The sequence below is a fragment of the Microtus pennsylvanicus genome, chromosome X (genome assembly GCF_037038515.1).
Source record: "Microtus pennsylvanicus isolate mMicPen1 chromosome X, mMicPen1.hap1, whole genome shotgun sequence".
NCBI classification, from domain to species: Eukaryota; Metazoa; Chordata; class Mammalia; order Rodentia; family Cricetidae; genus Microtus; species Microtus pennsylvanicus.
Window position 1 is genome coordinate 27,191,060 of NC_134601.1, and position 24,877 is coordinate 27,215,936.

At 41.1% G+C, this 24,877-nt stretch overlaps 1 pseudogene; it reads right to left on the reverse strand.

The window, feature by feature from the left end:
- Positions 1-967: 967 nt before the first annotated feature.
- LOC142840283 (lamina-associated polypeptide 2, isoforms beta/delta/epsilon/gamma-like) lies at positions 968-23,494 on the reverse strand (annotated as a pseudogene).
- Between the last annotated feature and the right edge of the window lie 1,383 nt (positions 23,495-24,877).

Consider the following 24,877-nt stretch of genomic DNA (forward strand, 5'->3'; position numbering starts at 1 on the left):
TGATTCAAAAGCAAATATTTGTTATTTTTTAAATCAAATCACATCAGAAAGCATATGGTTAAAACAAACAAAAATCTCAACACAACTTCCCAACCCAAAACAAAAAAATAATACATATATTGAGGGATATTTATATTGCTAGGAGATGATGCAATAAGGAGTCCAAGTGGAACAGAGGACCCGTGTTTAGTTTCCAACTTCTAAACAAGCTCACCTCACACTTATTTATCAAAACATTTTAATAATAAGATGTATTGAAAGGGTATAAATCCCTTACTGTAAATAAAAATACAAAATTCCAAAGACAATCTTAAAGCTGGTTAATAGTGCTCTCAAATCTGGACAGCCAGCTATAATTCTCTAAGACAGGTCTATGTTTTAGAGATCCCTGCTAAAAATCTATTGTACTTAAGTGGGTCTTCATGAAGTAGGACTTCATTATATGAGAACCATTTTAGGACATAGTATACCAGGGCTACAGCAGCAATACCGCCGTTGTCACGGGTAACAGAAGCGCGTACAGCTGTTCCTTCCATGAACAACAGAGCAGCTGTGGTCCAGGAAACGTAACCACGTGACCGACTGCACTTCATTCACATCTGTAACATCTTTCCTCAGCAGAGAATACGCCATCAATCTTTTCTGTAAGAATTCCAAGTCTTGGATGTGCAGCTTTGCATTACGTCACCACGTTTTGCCTTATTTTGCAAGTACACAGAGCAATGTATAAAACCTCCAGAGAAGCTCCAGAGCTAGAGACGGTCGCTCACGAGGCACAACGTGCTCTCCAAAGGACAAACTGTTGAAATGAAGTCCACCGAGGCATCCCGTTTGCTTTTCAATGCCACACTAACTTTTTCCAGGTAAAACCACAATTTCAGTTCTTCAGCCAGTAAGGGAACACATATGTTTTCCTACACAGTTACTAAAAAGAGCAGGTCAAGTTGAATGTGCCGAAATAATTTTTCTAGCCAGATATTTTAGCATCTTGAAGAAAATTAGAGAAGGGATTTCCTTGGTTATTTTCCACAGCTTGATAAGCTTAAAATGAAACAAACAAACAAACAAAAAACCCCACTTCTTAAAGAACAAACAAACAACAACACTTTTATCCACCGGGCAATGGAACATCCCTTCTCTGTCCTTTCTGACCTGACAGCCGCCAAGGGAGGAAATACTTAGGGACATGTTTAGATGAGAATGATTTCCCCACCCTGCTGACATCTGCGGCTGAAGTTAGAGCGGCTGTTTTGCAGCCCCTTTGGTAGGTGGTAGGTCTGCAGTCAGCGAGCATGAATCCCTGGTGGCATAGATGCTTCACAGGGGAGCAGAATATCTACTTCTGCACTTCTTTCCTTTGTCTTGTTTTCTCCTCCTTCAGCTCTCCTCAGTGGTTCCTTTGTCTTCCTTCTGGGTGTGTATGAGAATTCAGGGACGGACAGCATTGCAACCGCTTGCTTGAAATTTCCTGTCCCCCCCCCCCACAACTGAGACCCTGTTACTAGAAGGCAGTAGAGTTTCAGCCATGGGAGTTCTCTCTGAAATCACGGCAGGAAAGTGTTGAGAGGTTTCTGCCCCTTTCCTGGCAGTTCTTTCGGACCCTCTGGTAGATTCTTTAGGTAATGTCTGCCGAGGTCCCCATTCTGAACATTCATGTGTCTATTCAGTCTCACTTACTCCAGCTTGAGACCAGCTTTGGCTGTGACCTTCCCTGCTTGAATGTCACCACCATCTTTGCTCAGCCCTGAGGTGGGTCTCCCTTCACAGGCTCGGGCTCTATTAGAGTCTTCATCACCGTCACTGGACCTAACAGGGTCCTTACTTCAGTTCTGTCTCGTATTTTCTGCGAAAGAGGAAAGTTGGTAGAGGATGAGAAAAGTGGGATTCTATTCCTCGTTCCTTGAGTTTCAACAACTTTTTGTTTTTCATATAGTTTCCTAGTCATTCTCATAATAGGGTCAGGATTCACCCTGTATTTCACAAGCTAATCCAGAAGGACTTCATGTGAATCTCTGTGAGTTCAAGGCCAGCCTGCTTCTACATAGTGAATTCCAAGAGAGTGAAGGGTACACAGAGAAAATTTGCTCCAAAAATTTTTTTAAAAACAGAATGCATAGCAAATTTGCATAGTGTCTATGCATGGCGGCCATGCGAATCTTCTCGGTGTTGCTTCAGTTTTAGCATATGTGGTGCCGAAGGGAGCACAGGACTTAGATCTGTTTTTTGAACGGAACCTAATGCTCTATTTAAAGCTGCTATGATCTTCTTCATGTGCAGGCCTTGTTCAGGTAAAGGTAGCTGGTACTTCAGACTAAGCTGGGCGGAGAAGTCTTTTGTAATTTGTAACAAAGACATTCTGCTCATAAAGCTTGACAGCATTTAAATGAATAGGAAAAATGTGTAGATTTTATGATCCGATTGAACACATAGTTTTCTATGTTCATTTGAAATGTATGTGAATTTTGCCGCTCTCAGTGTTACTAGTCTTCAACGATTTGTTCCTGACATTGAATTAAAAGGCATGGAATGACACTTATTAAATATGATACATAGATGCCATGCTGGGAACTAAGGCATGCTGTTCTCAGTGTTTTCTATGATATTATCAACACGGACAGCTTCAGGAAACAGAAAAGGGAGCCTGGAGAGATGGTTTAGCATTTAAGAGCACATACTGCTCTCCCAGAAGATCAGAGTTCGGTTCCACACACGTACACTGGGTGACTGGCCCACAGCCAGCTGCAAGTCCAGGTCCAGGATCTAAGTCCTCCGGCCACCACAGATACCTATAGGAACAGGTGCACAAATCCACACATAGACCCCCCCCCACATGGTTTAAAGACAAAGAAACAAAAAGTGGATTATGAGGAAAAAATCACATGTAAGTTGATATGTATACACAACAGAATTTTATACAGTTATAAATAAAAATAAAATTATGATGCTTTTCAGTAAAGTGAATGGAGCTGGAAATTATTACATCTGGGCTGGACATAGTGGCACACATCTTTAATCTCAGCAGTCTGGAAGTGAAGGCAGGAGGATGTCTGTGAGTTCAAGGACAGTCTGACCTACGTAGTGAGTTCCAGGCCAGCCAGGGCTACATAGAGAAACTCTGTGTGCCACCTCCAATCCCAAAGAAGATTAAGGACAAAACCCTATTTTCTCTAATATGTAGAACTTGGATTGTAATTTTTATGTATGTGTGTCATGAAAAAAGAAAGGGGATGGTGGAAAGAGAAGGGAGGGCCTAGGGAGAATTGAGGAGGAGAGGAAAGAAGGCCCAAGTTTACCTGCAACAAAAAAGCAGAAGTGGGGTCTGGGAACAGGAATAGGAAGAGAGCAGGGTCGGGGATGTGTGTGAGTGCATGGGAAACAAAGATCAACAAAAACAAAAGTATTCATAGAAATGTCATAAGGAAACTTGCTACTTCATCAGTTTTGTTAAAAAATGAATTAAAAAGACCAACAGGAAAGGATGATGCAGTCTGTACTTGTCTAGCATGCATGAATCAATCCATAGAACCAAAATGAAAAATGGAAGATGCTACAAAGTGTATTTGGCTATTGGAGATGCTGGAAAGCCTCTCAGGTGTTAGATCAGCACCCTGAAGTCACGTCCTCTGCCAGACAGAACGTTTGTTTCATTATGTATCAGGGTTTCATTCCGCTGCAGTGCGGTCCTGGAACTCCCTCTGTAGACCAGGCTGGCCTCAGACTCACAGAACTTCACCTGACTCTGCCTCCTGAAGGCTGGAATTAAAGGCATGCACCACCATGCCTGGCTGATTGTTTTGAGACAGATCCCCATTAGGTGCTCCAGGCTTGCCTCGAACTCCTATCTGCCTCTGCTTCCCGAATGCTTCCACCCGCTACCTGTTCTCAGACGGGGTTGGATCTCAGGGGAAAACACAGGGGGAGATGCCCATGTGCCATTGCCCTTCTCAAGCTTCAGTTACCTCTTAAGAAGAGAAGACAATTTTTGCCTGGCAATCTTGTCTCCTTCCAATATCAGGAGGATAACTTTATGTTTTTCTTTGGGTTCACCTTCTTATTTAGCTTCTCTAGGATCTCATATTATAGGCTAAATGTCCTTTATTTATGGCTAGACTTGGGGGCGGGAATAGGGTGGGGGTAAGGGGAAATGGGGAGAAAAAAGTGAGAAGGGGAGGATGGGGAGAGCTTGGGGGAATGGGATGGTTGGGATGGAGGAGGAGTGGATATGAGAGTAGAGAAGTATATATCTTAATTAAGGGAGCCATTTTAGGGTTGGCAAGAGATTTGGCTCTAGAGGTGTTCCCAGGTGTCCATGGAGATGTCCCCAGCTAGATCCTTGGGCAGCTGAGGAGAGGGAGCCTGAAATGGCCCTATCCTATAGCCATACTGATGAATATTTTGCATATCACCATAGAACCTTCATCAGGCGATGGATGGAGATAGAGATAGAGACCTACATTTGAGCCCTGGACTGAGCTGCTAAGGTCCAAATGAGGAGCAGAAGGAGGGGGAACATGAGCAAGGAAGTCAGGACCGCGAGGGGTGCATCCACCCACTGAGACAGTGGGGCTGATCTATTGAGAGCTCACCAAGGCCAGCTGGACTGGGACTGATGGAGCATGTGATAAAACCGGACTCTCTGAACGTGGCTGACTAGAAGGGCTGACTGAGAAGCCAAGGACAGTGGCACTGGGATTTGATCCTACTGCATGTACTGACTTTGTGAGAGCCTAGTCTGTTTGGATGCTCACCTTCCTAGTCCTGGATGGAGGAGGGAGGACCCTGGACTTCCCACAGGGCAGGGAACCCTGACTGCTCTTAGGACTGGAGAGGGAAGGGGAGGGGTGTGGGGGGAGGAGGAGGGAAATGAGAGGAGGGGAGGAGGTGGAAATTTTTAATTAAATAAAAAAAAAAGAAGAGAAGACTGGGGCGACCTAGCTCAATTAAGTTACAATGTTGTTATTAGATACTGGGAAAATATTTTTAAAAAGATCGTTTTAACACGCAGTTTCAAGCTGTGTCATCAAAGCAAAGAAATGGAAGAAAATTAGCCGATCTATATTTCTTTCTTGCTGAACGTTATGGATTGAGGTCACATCACATTCTGGTTATAGAAGAAACCAACCAAGAAGTAGCCGAAAGCTCTTTATGGACTAGCCTCCTAGCCCAGGCCACCACTGCCAGCTTCTCTGTGGCCTGCTCCTCTGCTTGTGCACACTCAAGTCACATCCAGTGCAAACAGCCTGTGTTCACCTCCCCCAAATTTTATTATAGAACCTTCCAGACCCTTGGGTCCGGAAGACACTATTTTTCGATTGCTAACTGGCCATGCTGCTAGTGTCTTAAGGAATCTTTTCCAAGAGCAGACCTTTACCCTTGGCCTGCAATCCGTACAGCTCAGAAATCCTTCTATTTGCAGAGACCGCTATATATCATTGGTCTGATTTAACTGTCTCCCTCTGCCCCTCCTCCTTCCTCTTGTCCTCCTCTCGCCCTCCCCATTCTCTTCCTTGTTGTTTTAGTCACAGCAGAGAGTAGATTTTCCCTGGAGAGAATGTGTGAGTCCACCCGCTGTCTCCCTAGTACCATGATCTCTGTAAGGCTTTCTAACCCGTAATTTCCCAGGGCAGTTTCTCTGAAGCTAACTCTGCCATCATTGCATAAACACTCTCAGAGGAAATCTCCTACCTAACAAGGGACTCCAAAATTTTCCCCATGAGCATTCAAGACACTTGAACACACGGATTCAGGTTATGTTTGGCGCCCCATCTCCCAAGTGCTCTGGGCTTTTGGAAAACCGCATTTTGCCCTGCTTGCTTAAGGGACTCTTGCATTCCTTGTGCACCTCTTTAGCAGGCTGGGGATTAAATGGATGGATTCTAGCCCTTTGTACATGTGTGATGGAAGTATGCATTCAGTGAACTCTCTAAAGGATAATACTGTCGCCATCTCTTTAAAGATGTAGACACTGAGTCTCAGGAAGTATGAGGACCAGTTTTTCTCTTTGGGAATGACACTAGGCTTATAGAGTCAAGATACCTGATGACAACTTGGTAATGATCATGAGTGGTATTATTTTGTTTTATGACAATGAGAAATGGATAAGGATCTCTCTTACTATGTGTGGTATTATTTCATCCCCCTCTCCCCCGAGATTGAAATGACACAGGTTTGTAGAACTCTCGGAAAATCCACAAAAACAAAAAGAGGCAGAAATAAACAAACACCTAGGAGCCTACCCCTTTCTGGGATTTGCTGACACCTAAGAATGATGCAGGAAAGATGCAGGAATAAAAAGACCCAGGAGCCTACCCCTTTCTGGGATTTGCTGACACCTAGTGGTGGGTGGATTAAAATAGGTTGAGATAGGGCAAACAGAAAAAAGGGGAAAAAAGGAAGGAAGGAAGAAAGAGAAAGAAAGAAAAAAAGAAAGAAAGAAAAGAAAACCCGGTTCCATCTTAGTCTGGCTTCAGAGGGCAACTCCAGCCTCAGCCCCCAGGGCTAGGATTATAGGCATGTGTTACTATGTCTGGAATGACGTTTAGAACGTCACTAAAAGTATACAAGTTATAAATATACACCTTGATAACTCGCCTCAAAATAAACACATTTGTCTGGCTTGAGACCAAACTAGGAAAGACAACATTACTAGCATCCTATACACCACACAGAGGTCCTCTTCCCCAGCCAGGTGCACTCATTGTTGGGACTTATGAAAACATAGGTAAATTTTGTCTGTTTTTTGAATTTTACTTAAATAGACTCATCCAGAAAGTACTCTTTGTGCCTGCCTTTTTCCCATTCAACATTATCAGTTCATTAATCATCTATCTGGTTGCATGAGGATGTAATTTATTCGCTATTATTGCTGTATGGTGATTTATTGCCTAAATATAATGGGGAATAAAAATTCACCATTGGCAAAACAATAAGACAAAATTAGTGAGAATATAAAATTCTTGACTAGCATAACTCATCATGTTAATATGACTAATGAATACACAAGTCTACACTCTAAAAGTAAATTTTAAAAATGAAAAAAGAATCTACAAAATTAACTGCACAAAGAATGTAAAGCAAGTCTCAACAAACTGCAAAGATTAAAATAGTTCAGAGTATATTCTCTGACCATCATGAAAAAAGTTAGAAATTAAGCAAAAAACTAGAACTCACTGTATCTTTTGAAATTAAGAGGTATATTTTTATTTTAGTTTTCTATGGCGTGTTTTGCCTCTGTTGTATGTTTGTGTACCACATACATACCTGGTACACAAAGAGGGCAGAAGAGGGCATCAGATTCCCTGGGACTGAAGTTATAGATAGTGTGAGCCGCCAGGTGGGTGCTGGGAAGCAAACCTGGATCTTCTGGTTTGCTCTTAACCTTTGATCCCCAAGAAGTATATTTCTAAATAGTGTACTATTCAAAGAAGAAATAAAATAGATATTTGAAAACAGTTTGAGCTGAGTGATAAGTAAAATCATAACATAAGAAAATTTGTGGGATATGAAATTCAAGCAGGCCTTTTTTTGTGTGTGGGGGGGTAGAAATTGACAGGCTCATTCTAAGATAGCCTTGAATAGCCAAAAGCATGTAGGGAAAGAACAAGATTGAAGAACTCACAGGATCTGCTTTTGAGACTTACTGTAAAGCACAGGCATGAAGAATGCGGTTTGGAGGACGGACGAGATAGGCATACAGATCAATAAGCCAGAATAAAAAGTACAGAATTAGATCCACACATTTGGTCAACTGATTTTCAATAAAGGCGTCAAGATAACTCAGCAGCAAGAGAAGAAAAATCGTTTCAACAAATTTGTGGTGGGGACAGAGATGTGGAGATGAATCAGCCTTGATTCATAGCTTATATGAAAATTAACTCAAAATGTGTCACCAACCTAAATGTAGAAGCTTAAATGACAAATGACGCAGAGAGCCTAAGCCATGACTATCCAATAAACTGGATTTATCCAAATTAAAATCTTCTTCTCAAGATACTATTAAGAAAATGAAAAACAAAACCATAGGCTTGGGTAAGGTATTTGTAAAGCAGCAGAGTTAATGAAGGACCCATGTGCACAATATCTAAATGAACAGGGCCTGAGGATGGAGTTGAGCTGCGATAGCACTTGCCTAGCGTATGCAGAGCCCCGCTTGCTTCTGTCCCCTTCAGCGCTGCCTGCACCAGATGTGCTGGTCCCTGCCTGTAAAACCAGGACGATGACTTGGAGGCAGGAAGCTCAGAAATTCAGGCTTATCCTCAGGTACATGAGGAGATGGAGGCCAACTTGGGTTACTTGAGACCCAGCCTCAACAATAATAATAAATCCCAGTGCAAAATAAGATTGGATAAAGCAAAACTCTTGTATAATTCTGATGGGAACGGAAGATTGTAAGACATGTTAAAAGCAGCTTTTAAATCAGGATTAAATACATCTTTTTCATTGCCTAACAATCCAAATCTTATGTAATTTACACACCAGAAATGAAAATATAAATGAATTCAAAGACTTGTATGCAAATATGCTTAATAGCTTTGTTGGTAATTGGCTAAACCTGGAAAAGATCCAAGTGTCCATTAACTAATAATGAATTGGCAAAATTTGCTATCTATACATATATAATAAAGACAAATTAATCTATTCAATCAGTCCCTAATGTGAATGCAACTCAAAAGCATAATATCGAATAAAACACGGGTCCTAAATGACGGGCATCATTTATATGATATTTTGAAAACATCAAAATTCAGACCACTAGTTTCCAGGTTGGGGAGATAGGATTGACTCCATGCGACGACATGAAGGAACTTTGTGGGGGTGATTAAATTATTGTGTATCCTGGTTGTGGTAGGAGTTACATGACTTTATACAGTTGTCAGTATTCGCATAACTTAGATGTGGAGGTGAATGCTTGTAATCCTAGCTCTCTGGAGGCTGTGGCTGGAATATCACCAGCTGTGCCCATGGGCTACATGGTGAAAGTATGTCTCAAAAACAGAAACCAAAGACCCCAAACTATAAGTCAAATATACAAAACAAAAGCTTATAGAATGTTACTATTAAAATGAATTTTAAGGCTTGGGAAAGTTATACCTTAATAAACCCAATTTGAAGACAAGGTTAGCTAGGGAGTAAGCCTTCAAAACATGTCTTAAGAAGTTGGAAAGAGAGGGCTGGAGAGATGGCTCAGTGGTTAAGAGCACTGACTACTCTTCTAGAGGTCCTGAGTTCAAAACATGGTGGCTCACAGCCACCTGGCGCCCCCTTCTGGCATGCGGGCACACAAGGAAGGAATGCTGTACACATAATAAATAAATAAATCTTAAAAAAAAAAGAAGTTGGAAAGAGAACAGCACTTGTTGCTCTTGCAGAGGACCTAGGTTCTGTTTCCAGTTTCCACACAGTGGCTCACAACCACCAGTAGCTCCAGTTTCAGAGTCTTCAATTCTCTCTTTCTCTTTCTCTCTCTCTCTCTCTCTCTCTCTCTCTCTCTCTCTCTCTCTCTCTTTCTCTTTCTCTTGACTTATATGAGCATTATTCATGCATGTGGTGCACACACATACTTTCAGGCAAAACATTATTAAACACAAATTAATAAATCTAAACTTTTAAAGAAACTAGACCCTGCTAAATTACAGCGTGATACATTGTTGGTGATTGTGATGGCTATCCTTGGGTGTCAGCTTGACTACATCTGGAATTGATTAAAACCCAAATGACTTGGTGTGGGTCCCCTGGCCAGGATCAGAGGTTGTGCACTGGATGCCCCAGGCTACAGAAGAGTTGGGGACCAGGGTTTCCGGCGAGGAGACCTGGGAGACTGTTTTTGGGGCAGCTAGTTTATTGAAATGGCAGGGCTAGCTTCTATAGCTGGAGAGGATGTGGGCGGAGGAAGTGCTGCAGCGTGGACAGGGACTCTCCAAGCTTACCAGTCAGATTAGCAGACTGCTGGTCACATGACTTCTGAGAAGCCAGATTTTTTTGGGGGGGGGCAGGCGACACATGACAAAAAGAAGCTTCACGGACTTTATCATGACATGGCCTTTGTCCCTATGGAGTTGGGTCGGCCCAAGCCTACTTTGGGTAGCGAGCAGTCCCACTCCTGCCGTGCTCTCTGAGAGATGTCTGGTGTATGGTCAGCCCTCTACTGTCCCTCATCTGGCTTGGGAACCTACAACTTGGCACATTACCTATTGTAATTTACCTATTTGTAATTTGGATCTTTGAGGTGGGAAGGTATACCTTTATTCCAGATCTTTTGAGGTGGGAAGATCCCCCTTTAATCTGGACCACACCTTCTGCTGAAAGCCTATATAAAAGACATGGAAGAAAGCAGCTCTCTCTCCTCTCCCACCCCTCCCCAGCTCCTTGCTTTCGCCTTGCTATCAAGTCCATTCCTGCACCGGATCAGAGCTTACTTCTTTGGAATTCTGGTGTATACTGTGTATACTGAAGACCAGCTGAGACATCCAGCCTCATGGGCTGAACAACTACTGGCTTCTGTTCCTCTAGAGAATCTTGACTAATACAGTGTATAACTCCTCTTTTGTGAAGCTATGGTCCTCCTTCTTGGGTAGCATCTGATGCTTTAAACATCTATCAGATATCCTTGTCTGTATCAATCATTTCATTGAGGGCTATCACGAGCTGGTAACTCTTGAATCTGATCATTCTCATATTTTTACTAATCAACACTCTTCTAAATGAGAAGGAAAAGATCCCCATCACTGCCTGGACTTTTGGGTTACCTGAAATATGACTCCATCTGGGAAAACACACAACTGCTTGATGGTTTTTCTTTAACAAAACTATTTTCCACTGAGAATGTACTGCTTTTGCATGGTTCAGTCTCACTTTTGCTCAGTTCAACATTTTAGAAAATATAAAAAAATTTTCTCTCAGATAAAACTGTGCCTTTGGATGTCATTTATTTGAGACAGTGTCTCTCTACATAGCCCTGGCTGTCATGGAACTCACTGTGTAGATTATGTTGGCCTCGAACTCAGTGCTCCACCAATCTCTGCCTCCCAAGTGCTGAGATTAAAGGTATATGCAACCATGGCTGACCCTGGATATCATTTTAAAAATTGCTTTGGGTATGGTACTGGCACAAGAACAGACAGACAAATCAATGAAGCAAAACAGAAGACCCAAACGTGAGTATATGTGACTATAGTCATCTGACATTTGACAAGATGTCAAAATACGCACTAGAGAAAAGACATGAAATAAAAATGGCCAGGAAATGCCTCAGAAATGTTCACCATTCCTAGCAATCAGGGAAGTGCAAATTAAAACAACTTTGAAATTTCATCTTTACCTCAGTCAGGATGGCTAAGAATAACAAAACAACTAGCAAATGTTGGTGGGGTTGTGGGGGGAAGTAGAACCCTCCTTTACTGTTGGTGGAATTGCAAACTGGTCCGGCCACAATGGTAATCAGTGTGGAGAATTCTTAAAAGCTAAACATGAATCTTCCTTGTGACCCAGCTATACCACTTCTTGGCATATTCCCAAACGAGGCAGCGTCCTACTCCACAGGTACTTGCCAGCAATGGGCATTGCTCTTCTATTCACAGTACCCAGGAAACGAAAGCAATCGAAATGTCCTCCAACCTATGTACCATGGAATACTATTCAGGTATAAAGAGAAATGAAAATTTCAGGTAAATGTATGGAATCAGAAAAGACAGTGTTGAATGAGGTAACCCGGATCTAGAAAGATAAACATCACATGTTCTCTATTATCTGAGCTCCACATTTTCAGATATGAGTATAAAATCTGGACTAACGGAAGAAAGCAGGGACGTTTAGAAAAAGGATTATGCAGGGGTGTGGTGAGGAGGGGGACGAGAGAGGAATAGCAGGATATAAGAGATATGAAGGGAGAAAAGGGAAAAATAGAGAGGGGTGCTTTAGCTGGTAAGAGAGGTGAGAGAAGGGATAAATAACACTATGGCTGTTTGGAAACATTTTAAGGAAATGTATTTTATATTTGCCCCAAATTAGATATAACATGTGCAAACATATGTGTATATATAACTAACTTATAAGAAGTTATGCCACTTGGACTGACAGTGCTTCCTCCAAGAGCATCTAATAAAACTCCAGCACCAAACAGGAGAAATGTCTTTTTAAGCTTTTTGTCAGGGAAATTAAATAGACTCTCAAATTAATATAGGCTGTTGCTGTTGCCCTTGCTCGCCTGCCAGAGATGGATGGTTAAGCCTCTACCGCTAGAGACATCACATACTTCAGACACAGGACTCATAAGATCCGAGTTAGATCTGACCTGAAACCTCCTCCCCAAGGACTAGCTTCCATAGTACCAAAAGATGCTTTGCAAGCTGCCAAGGACGGGAGTAACCAATATCCTACCCAGGTGTGATGCCTACGAACCACAGCAAGGATTGGCTAAATTCACTTAAAAAGAGATAGACCCAAATTGTATTAAACATAAAATCCAAATTCCATCTATACATTGTAGTAGCTAAGAAAATGGAAGACGTACCAAGAGAAACTAATGAAAAGAAAACAGATGCCACCTTATCAATAGTGGCCTATATGATGAAGTAGTTTCAGATAGAAAGGTCTAAAATGGGAAACGATAATATATAATGTTAATAAATATGGTTATGTAACTTAGAAAAATAACACATAGTCTTTTTTAGGTGAGAATCACACATTATTAAGTTACTTTTTTCATTTTAGAAAGGTTTTATTTTTTATTGAAAATTTCCACCTAACACATAGTCTTTTATGTAATTAACAATATAGTTTCAAAATATTGAGTTGAAGACATTATATATAGCCAATCTTTGGTATCCATTAAGGTTCACGATCCCTGTGAAGACATCAAAATCTTCAGGTGTTCAATTTCTTTTTTTTTTTTTTTTGGTTTTTCGAGACAGGGTTTCTCTGTGGTTTTGGAGCCTGTCCTGGAACTAGCTCTTGTAGACCAGGCTGGTCTCAGACTCACAGAGATCCGCCTGCCTCTGCCTCCCAAGTGCTGGGTTTAAAGGTGTGCGCCACCACCGCCCGGCCCAGGTGTTCAATTTCTATCATATAAAATATGTGTATGTAATATATGTGAATGATCCCGTCCACTTTATGTTTTAGATTACTTATAATACTTAATAGTATTGTAAAAGCTATGTAGATAGTTATGTTGTATTACAGTTTAGGGAACAGTGGCTAGAAAACATCTATATATGTTCATTAGAGTCACATTTTTGTCCTGTCTGAACAAAGTTGAATCTATGAATGTGGAGTCCATGGATAAGAAGGAATACCAAGAAAAATGTCATATCTACAATCTTTGTTGAAAAGCTTAATGCAGTTCACCATCCAATAACCCAGAAATTATAGGGAATTTGGCTAGTCTCTCCAGTAGTAACAACTCTGTATACAGAAGAAGATATTTTTTACAAATGTATTTGGTATAAATCTTGTGTGCGTGCAAGAACAGCCTCATTCAACAATGAAATCTCTCCAATTTCTAAGAAAAAAACCCAATAATCTGAAGCGTCACATTCATTGTTCATAATTTGTTCATTCAAGAATGATTTGTTGGGTGCCTATTATATTCCAGGCCCTGCTTTAGGCACTGAAAATGTGATGGTGGAGAAGAGACAATGTCCCTGTTTCCAAGAAGCTAATGTCCTGGAGAAAGGAATTAAGTGATGCATAGATAAACAGGAGATAAATTTGGAACGATAATGATGAAGGATGTCATAAACACTGGAAGACTTTTTTGATGGTTAGATCATATTATATTTACTCAGGCTGGCCTTGAGATTAAGCTCTTTATATAACTCAAGCTGACCTACAACTTGACACACTTCTGCCTCTGAGTGGGAATCACAGGCACACACCGCCATATCTGTTTGCTGCATAATTAATGTTTTGAGGGGACAGTGACATAATACAATGAAATAAAATTAGGCATCAGCACACACGCAAACACTACCCAGTAAGAAAGGCAGCTGGTGGTACCTGTGAGAGGGCGTTATAGTTACCAAGTTGTTTCCACACTCACATATGTACTTGAAAACAAGGACAATTTAAAATAAATGAGTATAATTAGCACTTAAATCATGGCTATAGTAGAAAAGAAATAAAGGGAATTTCAAGAAAACAGAAAGGAGGACATAAGAAAGATAAAATGAAAATAGAGAAAATACAATCATAGTACTATTGACTAATATTGACTGAGTTTGAGAAATTTTGGCAACTGGGACTAAGGAAAAAAGGAGAAAATAAACATTAGAGACTATAATTACATATCTACATGGAAGACAGTTGAAAAAATACAATTTGAATTTTGAGACAGGGTCTCTGTGGTGGTTTGAAAGAAAATGTCCCCCCAAAGGGAGTGGCACTATTAGGAGGTGTGGTCTTGTTGGAGGAAGTGTGTCACTTTGGAGGCAGGCTTTGAGGTCTCCTTTTCTCTTCAGCTTCCCTCAGTGTGACAGTCAGTCGGTTTCCTGTTGCCTTCGGGTCAACGTGTAGCTAGTACCGCCTTTGCCTGCACATTGCCATGCTTCCCTAAAGGGGTTAAATCAGCTCCCTTTAGAGGGCGGGGTTTGCCTCAGGCGAATCCCTGCCAATAAAGAGTGCGCGGAGAGGCGGCTCGGCCCTTTTGTTCCTCGCTACCTGTGCTACGCTGGAACTTTGGTTCAGTAAGTTTAACAATAAACTGGTAAATATTCTTTGATATCTGCATTGCCTTTATTTTGTGCCGGTACATCTGGCGCCTCCCCCGTGGGGCTTTGCCGAGAACCGGCCCCGAACGGAGTCTCTTGCACCCCGGGGTCGCTGCGGCGGTCTCTCTGAGTGCGCGCGGAAGAAGTAGAGATTCTGAGCAGTCTCTCTGGGCGCGCGCTGAAACAGCTGAGATTCTGAGCGACTCGATTTTCCCTGCTGCTTGTTAGAGTATCAAGCAGTGAGTTTGATATCCACAGAGCCTTTTTAACAGCGCCTAAGCCTCTGTTCCGAGCCGCCCCGGCCAGATTTCCCGTGCGCAACCGCCCGCTGGCGCGCGCGCGCTGCCTGTGTCTGCTCCCCCTCCCACCACCCCCACAGCCGCCAGCGCTCAGGTCACGTGACAGCGGCTTGAGAGCCCCGGCAAAAAAAAAAAAAATACTTATCAGCCTGGTGTCTGTTTCAATTTTGTTTTTGAGTCCTTTTATTTCAGATTTAGGACACGTGGATTCAACTGGGCTCTTTCGCCACCACTGGCAGGAACCAGTTATTACAGGTAAGAGAACTTTTTCTTTTCTAAATAATGTCTGACAACGTGACCGCAGCCTATTTCAATAGTTCTTTTGAATGCACCATTTGGGAGATCTTACAAGAGGTGTCTACCACACCACATATATGGATATTCCTGGGATTCTTAATTTTCCTTAGCACTATTTGGTTTGATAATAGGAAAATGATCAAATCTCTTAAGGCAGAGGTTGAACGTTTAAAAACTATTGAGAGTGACAACAATCTTCTCAAGAATCAGTTTGAAGTTCTCCAGGAAGAAAACAAATCTTTGTTTAACATGACTCGGTTAACTGAGCAAAATCTAAAAAAAGTACAGGTTGATGTTAAGGAGAAATTCATTACTATGGAAGAAGGAACAGCTGAATTGGATCGTAAGTTTCAGCAGTCCCTTTCTGATGTTAAGGAGAAATTCATTACTATGGAAGAAGGAACAGCTGAATTAGATCGTAAGTTTCAGCAGTCCCTTTCTGTAGGAACTGAAACGTTAACTGAGAGAATCAAAACTGCTGAATGTGACAATCGAATTTTGTCTAAAGCGTATGACAGATTGGCGGAAAGATTGTCAATACAAGAAGGCACGGTTTATGCCATAAAAATTATGTCCAAAGATGACAAGTTATCTCTACTGGACAAATTTCATACTCTAGAATCCTCAATGAAGGATTTAGAACATAATAGAATTTAGAACATAATTCTGGGCAGGAGATTCAGACATTACAAAAAGCAATGGTGAATAGAATTGAAAAGATTGAGGAATTTCTAAATTCTGATGAAGAAGAGCAAAGGGTAGAGAGGCAAATTTTAACTACATCTGTGGATAAATCCCTCCGGGACAATTTTCACAAAGCTCTACCTACAGCTCTACATGCCTTTCCTGTAATAACAACAGAAAAGGTGGTTGGTTCCAGAAACCCTAGGGTCATCAAGGAAGATACATGGGAGCCTGTCCGTATGAATGATCTCAAAGAAATTAAACAGGCCATCATGTCTTTTGGGATGCACTCCCCTTTTGTTAAAGAGATGCTAAAATCTTGGGCCACAACAAGCAAAGCAACCCCCTTGGACTGGCTCCAGCTGAGCTCCGCGGTCCTTGAGAGTGGACCACACTTAAAATGGAAATGCTTATTCAGGCAAGAGGCTAGACTTTTAGAACAGCAGGAAAAGGCGAAGGGAATTGACGTTTCCCTAGATAAAATTCTAGGTGAAGGGCTCTTTTCAGACCCTCAGGAACAAGCTAATTTGGATGAAAACATACTCTCCATGTGTACTACAGCAGCCTTAAGGGCTTGGGACAGAGTACAAGACCCAGGACAGAGAATGGAATCATTTGTCACAGTTAAACAGGGTCAGAGAGAACCCTTCAGTGACTTTTTACAAAGATTAACTAAGGCTGTACAAATGGGGATACCTGACCCAGAAGCAAGACGTATAATAATTGAGTCTTTGGCTTACGAAAATGCTAATGTGGAATGCAAAAGGATCTTGAGGCCTTTAATGTTCAGATCAGCGTCCTTGGAAGAATGGGTCTTGCATACACTAGATGTTGACACATTTGACTATGGCACTGAAGCATGGGTAGAAGAAGCAATTTCCAATGGTAAAAGGAGACACCAGAATACCAAATGTTTTAATTGTGGCAAAATGGGTCATATGAAAAGGAATTGTAAACAACGGGTTTTCAGAAATAATAATAATGCGTCTTCTAGAAATAACAGGAATAGAAGGAATCAGCCTTCAGGTTTATGTAGAAGATGTGGGAAGGGCAGACATTGGACGAATGAATGCAGGTCTACAAGAGATAGACAAGGCAACCTGATACAGACGGGAAACGTGAGAGGGGGGGCCTCTCAGGCCCCCATGGCAAACATGGTTCAGACATTCCCAGTTTCTGCAGAGAACATGCCTCGTCAGGACAATTAGAAAGCCACATGCCTACTGTTACAAGCAATAGTAATCAGAAAGATGAGTTACGTGTGTTTTGGCAAACTTCTATAAATGATCAAAGACCTAAGCTGAGAGTGTGTGTAAATGGCATTTTTATTACTGGCCTACTGGACACAGGTGCTGATGTAAGTATCATTACCCCAGAATCTTGGCATCCATATTGGCCTCTTCAGAATGTAAATGTTCAGCTCCTGGGAATTGGAACCCTATCTCGAATAAGGCAGAGCACGAGATGGGTTGAATGTATAGGGCCTGAGGGACAAATAGGAAAATTAAGGCCTTATGTAGCCAATATTGCAATGAATTTATGGGGTCGTGACCTATTACAACAATGGAATACTCAAATTAACATTCCTGCTACTTCTAGAGCCCATATTTCTGAAAGGAATATTAAAAGTTATTACAAAAGGACAAAACCGGCCATTAGGGCTGTGCAGGAACAAGCAATTGATATCCCTTCAGAAATACCAACAGCCTTGCCTCTAAAATGGTTGACTGAGAAACCAATATGGACAAAGCAATGGCCTTTAGCTGAGGAAAAGCTACAGGCTTTAGAACAGCTGGTACAAGAGCAACTAGATGCTGGACATATAGAAGAATCTACCAGCCCTTGGAATTCTCCTGTATTTGTGGTTAAGAAAAAATCAGGTAAATGGAGAATGGTGACAGATCTCAGGGCCATCAACAAGGTTATTCAACCTATGGGCCCTCTGCAATCTGGAATTCCGTTGCCCTCTTTATTACCAAAAGGATGGCCTCTCATAGTTATTGATTTGAAGGATTGTTTTTTCACTATACCTTTGCAAAAAGAAGATAGAGAAAAATTTGCCTTCACAGTGCCTACTTATAACAATTCTCAACCTTCGAGGAGGTACCACTGGACCGTCCTCCCCCAGGGTATGTTAAATAGCCCCTCCCTGTGCCAATATTTTGTGAACCAACCATTGCAAATAATACGCAAGAAATTTCCCAAATCTATTGTATACCATTACATGGACGACATATTGTTATCTGATTCAAACATAGATACCTTGAACAGGCTGTTTGAAGAAATACAGATACTGTTACCTAAATGGGGATTGCAAATTGCTCCTGAAAAGATTCAGAAGGGAGATTCTGTTAATTATTTAGGTTATAGAATAGGTTTGCAAAAAATTAAGACACAGAAGGCACAAATTCGGAGAGATCGCTTACGGACTCTTAATGACTTTCAAAGACTGTTAGGAGACATTTCCAGTTTACGACCAACTATTGGGATAACACCTGATCTAATAATTCATTTGAACAAGACCTTGGATGGTGATAAAGATTTAAACAGTCCCAGAGAATTAACAGCTGAAGCAGAAAAGGAACTGACATTGATTGAGGAGAAATTACAACAGGCACATGTGGACAGAGTGAATCCAGAGCTCGATTGTATTCTCGTCATATTACCATCGAAAATTTCTCCTACAGGAATTTTAATGCAGAGAGATGATATTATCTTGGAATGGATCTTTTTACCACATAAACCAAGTAAGAAACTGAAAACTTATGTGGAAAAAGTCTCTGAGTTAATTATAAAAGGCAAGCTGAGACTTCGTCAACTAGCAGGCATAGACCCAGCAGAAATTATAGTGCCTTTCCCTGCTGATGAACTAAAGAAATTATGGGAAGATAATGAACCATGGCAAAGAGCTTGTGCTAATTTTTTGGGAGACATTAATAACAACTATCCAAAAAGCAAGCGGCTCAACTTCATAAAGAGAACTTCTTGGATCCTTCCTCGAATAGTCCGTGATGCTCCAATAACTGGAGCCCGTACATTCTATACTGATGCCAATAAATCAGGGAAGGCAGGTTACAAATCAGAAGACTTGGGTAAGGTGGAACAAAGTCCTTATGATTCTGTCCAGAAGGCAGAATTATATGCCATTCTTATGGTACTAAGAGATTTTAAAAAACCTATTAATATAGTTACTGATTCACAATATGCAGAAAGAGTTATTTTACATATTGAAACTGCTGAATTTATACCTGATGATACAGAACTAACCTCATTGTTTATCCAGGTTCAAGATTTGATCAGGAACAGGATTTGCCCTATGTACATAACACACATCCGATCCCATACGGGTCTGCCAGGTCCTCTAGCACAAGGTAATGCAGAAATTGATCAATTATTGATTGGTAGTGTGCTTCAAGCCTCTGAATTTCATAAAAAACATCATGTTAATAGCAAAGGTTTGAAGAAAGAGTTTTCTATTACATGGCAACAAGCTAAGGAGATTGTGAAGAAATGCCCTACCTGCTCTTTCTATAACCAAACGCCACTGCCAGCAGGAGTTAATCCAAAGGGCACTCATAGAAATGAAATCTGGCAGATGGATGTGTTCCACTTTGCAGAATTTGGCAAATTGAAATATGTTCATCACACCATCGACACTTATTCAGGCTTTCAGTGGGCAACTGCTTTAAGTTCAGAAAAAGCTGATTCAGTAATCACTCATTTATTAGAAGTCATGGCTATCATGGGTATACCTACACAAATAAAGACAGATAATGGTCCTGCTTATGTCTCTAGGAAGATGAAACGGTTTTTTGATCATTACAATATCAAGCATGTTACAGGTATACCATACAATCCTACAGGTCAAGCAGTCATAGAAAGATCAAATCGAACTATAAAGGATATGTTGAACAAACAGAAAGGGGTGGAAAACACCCCTAGAAATAGGTTACATAATGCTTTGTTAACCTTGAATTTTCTCAACGCTAACGAGAAGGGAACGACGGCTGCAGAAAGACATTGGATAATGGAAAAGTCTGCTGAACTAAATCAACCAGTTTATTTCAAGGATGTACTAACCTCACAATGGAAGCCAGGAGATGTGCTGCGTTGGGGAAGGGGTTTTGCTCTTATCTCCACAGGTGAGGAAAAATTATGGATACCGTCAAAATTAATAAAGGTTCGGTTTGAGGAAGAGAAGTCACTTGGAAAAGATAAATAACAATTCATTCACAAGGATGACCGACATACAGATGGTAAGGATTACTAATAGGATGGGGGCAGGGTTCTTTTCTTATCTCCACAGGAAAATATTCATCTCCAAAGAATTTGAGGGACCCTGAATATTTAATTACTGATGGATGGAAAATAGATACGACCCATTAAACATCAACAATAAAATTCTATACGTATCGTAAGTATTGGTTTTATATATATTTATTTATATTTATATGTTTTATTGAACACTTCTTTATAAATGTGTAGAGCTGGTTTTGGAGTTGGACTATGGCTCAGTCCTTCTTCAATTCCAAGCCTGTTGATAAGGGATATTTCAAAGTTTCTGTCTCAGGTCAGGAGCCATGAAATGGGACAGAATAAGAATAATTTTATACTTGATAAACTTTCTTTGCCTTCCCTCACATCTGTGTCTTTCTTTATATGTCAGTATAAGTCCTTGTTGTTAATGTTTAAATTTCCCATAACAAGCAACATATTTTCCTACAGTAATTTTTGAAGTTTCCAGGATGAAGATGGGGCCCCACAACATCAACTCAATCTGGTTTTTATGACGTCATGAATTTTTTTTTAAGCACTAATTTTGGATCTGTTTTTTGGTACCAATTGCAAGAGACAATTTCATATGATGCACATTTTTGACGACGCTCTGGCCGGACCTTCTCGAAACACACAGAGACTAGTTATAGTCTTCTTAAGTCAAAGGTTAATTTGGGAATTTTACCATCGTTTGCTTTCACAGGGGCCCCTAAGAAGAACGTCGCCCCCATGTCAGCTAGAAGCAATCTAAGAGGACGACGTCCCCTCTCCCAACAGAGTTTGCCCACAGGGTTAGGGACATCTTTTAGTGGTTGGTTTAGGGGTGAGGGGACGGGGAGATATTGTATGGAATTAGGGATATATATATAAAAAAAAAAGAGGGGGATTAACTGGGTTGATGGGATGATTGGTATTTGTGACTTACTGTTTTTAGAAAATTATGTTGGTACTGTTTCTTGTATATTGATATATTGAATATTGAATGTGAGTGTTCCTACCTCTATTTTGGTATAAGAGTATGCTTATATTGTATGGATACATCTATCATATCACAATGTACATTTCTACCTCTGGTCCTATTTATGTAATAACATTGTTTACATTTGATAAGTAATGACATTGTTTACAGGTGAAGATCATTGTCTTCATACATTGCACAATTGTTTATTCCCTTAGTTTTCAAATTAGATAGGTATTGAGAATTACATGTTTGTCATATTATTTTTAGGTTAATCAGGTCTTTTAGATACATAGAGATTATTTTCAGTATAGATAGTATAATCTTCAGCTTCTTTGAAGAGCTGTAGAAAATGGCCTTTAATCTAACCTAGAATTCTGTGCCATCGAGACACAATTTACTCCTGGCAACACCACTCTACTCCCGAGAGAACGTTGAGCACCAAAGACACTCCACTGGGAGCTTGTCTTCCTGGCAGAACTGGCCTTTGGGTTAAGAAAAACCCATACCTCAACTACTGACTAAGATATAAACAGGATTGTCTTATCTTGCCAAGACAGGGTAGGATAATCCTAAGAAAGTTCCTTGCATTTGAGAATGGTATGTCAGTTATGTTAGGCCTTAGCCAAAGTTGGTTGACTCAACATTGCAAACGAGATTTTGGGTGATTGCCCAGGCAGTCAGTTGTCTCTGTCATTTGTTGCACATTTTGGATATCTCTTTTTTGTTAAGTAATATTTACTCCCTTCTCAGATCTTTGATGGAGTTGAAGATTATTTAATTGTAGTTACTCTTTAGCAAAACTTTTGCTCTCAATATTGTTTGTTATATTTATCATTTGTTATTATTGTTATAGTTATATTTGGTTTAGTTGTGTCTTATTTAGACAAAAGGGGGAGATAAAGGGGTTAAATCAGCTCCCTTTAGAGGGTGGGGTTTGCCTCAGGCGAATCCCTGCCAATAAAGAGTGCGCGGAGAGGCGGCTCGGCCCTTTTGTTCCTCGCTACCTGTGCTACGCTGGAACTTTGGTTCAGTAAGTTTAACAATAAACTGGTAAATATTCTTTGATATCTGCATTGCCTTTATTTTGTGCCGGTACACTTCCCATCATAATGTTAATGGACTAAACCTCTGAAACCGTAAGCCAGACCCAATTAAATGTTTTCTTTAAATGAGTTGGTGTGGTCATGGCATCTCTTCACAGCAATAAGAAACCCTAACTAAGACATAGTCTCCAATGCAACCCTGGCTGTCTTAGAATTTACTAGGTAATCCAGACTGGTGACAAACTCTCAGAGACCAGCCTCTGCTTCAAGAGTGGTGGGATTTAAAGGTGTACTCCATCATACCTGTCTAAAAATCACAAGTTTTTTTTTACCAACTTGAAATTTCAGACAAAAATGAATCATATATTATGAAAACATTAAAATAAAAAATTGGCTTAAGCCGGGCGGTGGTGGCACACGCCTTTAATCCCAGCACTCGGGAGGCAGAGGCAGGCGGATCTCTGGGAGTTCGAGGCCAGCCTGGTGTATAAGAGCTAGTTCTGGGACAGGCTCCAAAACCACAGAGAAACCCTGTCTCGAAAAACCAAAAAAAAAATTGGCTTAAATAGTAAAAACAAAACCATTGGGGCTAGAGAAATTGCTCAGTGGTTGAGAGTGCCTACTGCTGCTCTTAGGAAGGACTGAAGAAGTTCAGTTCCCAGCATCCACGTGGCTGATTCACTATCCACTGAACTTTAGCTTTAAGCCCGCTTTTTGGCCTTGTCAGGCACCTGCATGTACATGCAAACACACACACACACACACACACACACACACACACACACACGCACGCACGCACGCACGCACGTGCACGCGCAAATAAACAATAAAATAATCTAAAAAAAATTTAAAAAATTTGAACACTAAAATAAACATTAAGGAACATCCTACCAAACAACAAAGATTCGAGGTGCAAAAGGAAGATGTCTTAAGGATGAGCTCTCATGAGCACGTGGCTCTGTGGAGGTTTACCACATGCTGCCACTGCTTCTGCTTCCCAGTCTTGCCCCCTCATAAGTGTGTCATTCATTGTTAATGGGCAGCTCACAGCAGCACAGAGGACAGGAATTTGCAGTTGGAATGCAAGAATTGACAGTAGGGCATCCCGACGACAGTCTCCTTGAATTTCGGAAGACTCACAGGGCACTTGAGTGCAGCCTGGAAGCTGCAGATGACTCCAAACTTCTCTTTTAGGTTAGCTTTTCCAACTTGCAAGGTGTCAAAAAAATTCATTGCTATATAAACTATTTATAGACCATAGAATAAAATTCCAGCTAATTCATTGTGGATGACATCCACTTTGGAAAAGTATAGTACACCAAAAAGTAATGTATAAACTGCTAGGCATGTCTTTAATCTGAGCACTCGGGAGGCAGAGACAGGCGGATCTCTGTGAGTTCAAGGCCAGCCTGGTCTACAGAGTGAGTTCCAGGACAGCCTGTTACACAAAGAAACTGTCTCAAACAAACAAACAAACAAAATCGAAAAATAAACAAAAAAGGTATAAACTGATTTTGTCAGTGAATACCTGACAAAATAAGAAACTAAGTTTTAGTAAATTGAAATCTAATAGGTGTTAAGTTGCGAGTGTAGCTCCCAGCCCCAGGCCTGAGAGTTGTATTGGTCTAGACTCCAAATCCCAGCATGCCAGGTCCTGTTTTTCCCGTCAGGACCACTCCCACAGGGTATTAAATTGAACTCCCAAAAGAGGATCATGTGGTGTCCCGTCCCTGTCCCGTGTTCCCCCCCCCCCCCCCCCCGTTGAGTTTGCGGCCTACTGGTTTCCTCTGGGGGCCACCTGAGAGTGGAGGAATCCCATTAAACCTGGATATGTCTTAATTTGGCTTGTTGTGATTTTGCTTGATTGTGATTTTTGTGTTGGCAGAGAGCTTACGTTAGGAAAAATTACTAACAATAGGGTGTTAACAATAATCATTAGCATGTGAGGTTTATATAGGTAATTCAAGTGTGGTAAGATTATAATGCATAAGATTAAAATCATTTAAAAATAGGACCACCACAATATGTACCATAAAATTTCTTGAAATTAGGCATCACCATTCTTTCTTTTTGTTTGCTTTTTTTTTGTTTTTCCAGAACAGGGTTTCTCTGTGTCACCCTGATGGTCCTGGAAGTTGTTTTGTAGACGAGGCTGGCCTCAAACTTACTGAGATCTGCCTGCCTCTGCCTCCCAAGTACTGGGTTTAAAGGTGTGCACCACCACAGCCTGGCTAGGCATCCCCATTCTTTAAAATAAATGTTTGGTTGAAAGTCTCACCTCGGCTCCCTGGCACCCCTTTATCCAAAGAATCTGGAATGTTTGGTTCACCCCAGCTCCTGGCAACCATTTTGGAATTCTGAGTGGAAAATTCCATTTCAAGCCCCCTTCCCTGGGAGTTGTTTCATTTCAAACTACACCTCCGAGAAAGCCTGCCAAAAGGCGACCCCTCCCCAGGGAGGGTCAGGACCACTCTCATAGGCTAATTAAACTGCCCTCCAGAGAATGAACACATAGTCATTCCAGTTCTCCTTCCCCCTCTCCGTGTTTTCCAGGGTGTGTGGGGGCATTTGGGAGCGCTGGCATCCATTAAACCTGGGGTGCTGCTAATTTGGTCT